Consider the following 3,070-nt stretch of genomic DNA (forward strand, 5'->3'; position numbering starts at 1 on the left):
ACATAGGAACAGGGCTAGCCCCAAGGCTGCTCTGCCATTCTTGATCATTGCTGATTTATCTACGTCAACACCACATTCCTGTAGATTTTTAAAGACTTTAATCAGTCTACTTAAACCACTGAAGAGTCAGTTTCATTTACCATACCTAATAGAGGTATGTCTTAGCCTGCTCGTTACTTTTTTAATGCATTCACAGGATGTGGATGTCACTGGCCAGGCCAGAATTTATTGCCCATCCTTAACTTCCCAGAGAGCAGTTGAGCCCACCATATTACTGTGTGGGTCTGGAGTCACATGTTGGCCATATGGGTTAAGGATGGTGCATTGCTTCCCTAAAGGGCCTTGGTGAACCAGGTGGGTTTTTTTCCAACAATCGACAGTTTTGTTAGCATCCTTGCATATTTTCTTTGTAAATTCAAATTCCACCATCTACCATATGGAATTTGAACCTGGGTCCCCAGAACATTACCTGGGTTTCTGAATTAATAGTCCAGTGATGATATCACTAGGCCATCACCTCCCCTTAATTATTTGGTGACAAAAATAAAGTTGTCCCTTATTTGGCAGCACACCGTTTTTGAAAATCTTTGAGTCAGAAAGAGAACAATTTGAACTTCTATTGCTGGGCAAAATCTTGACTGAACCAGTAATCTGTATTGTGCTTCTCCAGAATAGGTTGTTGTGTTTTTTTTTTAAATACCAATGGGCTGTACCCTTTTAAAAGTTTCAGACCTGTCATGTATCCAGTACTTATTTATTTATTTACATTTTTGAACTAGCAGCTGACTACAACTCTCTACCAGTTGGCAGCATTTAATGCCCTCCCTCTCAAAGTGAGCTTGGTGAGAATCTTTCTGCAGATGAAGGGCCACATGAGGGCAAAGAAGGAATTTGTGTAGCCAGAAGTGGGTGAGATTGCATTGGTACTCCACAAAGTATGAGTGATGGTAAGATTAGGAAAAAGTGTTTATAAAAAAAAACCAAAAGAACTGCAAGTGCTGTAAATCAGGAACAAAAGCAGAAGTTGCTGGAAAAGCTCAGCAGGTCTGGCATCATCTGAAGAAAAATCCATTAACACTTTGGGTCTGGTGACCCTTCCTCAGAACTAGGACCCAAAATGTTAACTCTGATTTTTTTTTGATTTTTTTTTTCTTCAGATCCTGCCAGACCTACTGAGCTTTTCTAGCAACTTCTGCTTTTGTTTAGGAAAGGTATGATGATTATTCTTAGATGTGTCAACATTAAGGTAGATCCCATCAGGCTCTGGACTTATCCCAGGATTCAGAAGGAGGCAAGGGAGGAGATTGCTAGGCCTTGACCGAGATCTTTATATCCTCTTTAGCCACAGGGAAGGTCCCAGAAATGTGGAGAATCCACCCCCCCGCAATGTTCTCCCTTTTTTACGAAGGGCAACAGCGATAATCCAGGGAAATGTAGGCTGGTGAGCCTTGTGTTGGTGGTAGAGAAATGATTAGTTTCGTGGGGACAGGATTTAATTGTGTTTGGAGAATTTAATTAAAATTTGAATTCAAAGGATAGTCAGCATGGCTTTGTGTAGGGGAGGTCTCTCTCATTTGGAGTTTTTTTTTGAGGAAATGACAAAGGTGGTTGAGAATATGCCAGTGGTTGTTACCTATCTGGACTTTTAAAGCATTTGACAAGGTCCCTCATGTAAGGCTAGTCCAGAAGATTAAGTCATGGCATCCATGGTGAGTTGGCAAGCTGGATACAAAATTGCCTTTGTCATAGACAGAGTAGTTGAGGGGTTGGTGGTCTGATCAGTAAGTTTGCAGACAACACAAATTGGTGGAGTTTTGGATAATGAAGGTTGTTGAAGGATACAACCAGATATAGATCAGTTGGAAAGTTGGGTGGAGAAATGGCAGACTGAGTTTAATCTAGACAACTGATTTGGGGCAACTCAGTGGTTAGCACTGGTGCCTCACAGCACCAGGAACCCAGGTTCGATTCCACCCTTGGGTGGTTGGTTGGTTGGTTGGTTGGTTTGTTTGTTTGTCTGTCTGTCTGTCTGTCTGTGAAGAGTTTGCACATTCTTCCCCCGTCTGCGTGCGTTTCCTCCGGGTGCTCCGGTTTCCTCCCACAGTCCAAAGATGTGCAGGCTAGGTGGATTGGCCATGCTAAATTGTCTGTAGTGTTCAGGGATGTGTAGATTAGGTGGGTTATAAGGGGATGGGTCTGGGTGGGATGCTCAGAGGGTCAGTGTGGACTTGTTGGGCCAAAGAGCCTGTTTCCACACCGTAGGGATTCTATGATTATGCATTTTGGGAGGTCAAATGCAAGAGGAAATAGCAGGACTTTTTTTTTGAGCATTGATATACAGAGGGATCTTTGGGTACAAGTCCATATGTCCATACGACAATCCTAGGACAAGCCAAACGGAGACAAGCACAGGAATTCCTAGAAGCCTGGTTCTCCACCAAGAAGGGCATCAATAAAACACAGAATTAGACCCTATATATACACCACTGCAAACAAAACCTGGAATTGAGGTAATCAACTCAAACAGACCCCAGAGTTTAAATATCAAGCGAAAATGCAACAGTGCTTCAGCAGAGGCTGCGCTGATGATGTTACCCAGTAGAGTAATGAAACTTCTACAAACTAATGAACCAGCTCGGCGAGCGAACCAACCACACATCCGCAACCTGAACTGCACATCTACTAAAGATTATTATACACATTACTGTTTTCAGTACCAGGAGGGTACTTTCCTCCCTCTATACAAAATTGCATAAGAATAGGTCAGCTTCTGAGACTTCACTCTGCCCTTCCCCTCGCTAGCCAGCTGTACAAAGATCACTCTTAAAACTTTAAAACTCTTAAGACCTTGAATATTCACTGATATTGTTTCATACATCACTTTTTTTTTTCCCTGTTTAAGTTGGTGGTGCCACCATTGCAAACAAGGGTATTACTCTACTAAGCTAAAAGGAGAGGGAGTGGTGAAGTTAAGTCCACCTGATGCCACATTTCTTTTCCCTCCATGATTATCATCATGCAGGAATTGGTAGCTCCAATCCCAACTTTGACCAGAAAATTAGCCACATAT

The sequence above is a fragment of the Rhincodon typus genome, unplaced genomic scaffold (assembly GCF_021869965.1).
Source record: "Rhincodon typus isolate 14 unplaced genomic scaffold, sRhiTyp1.1 hic_rhity00000054, whole genome shotgun sequence".
NCBI lineage: Eukaryota > Metazoa > Chordata > Chondrichthyes > Orectolobiformes > Rhincodontidae > Rhincodon > Rhincodon typus.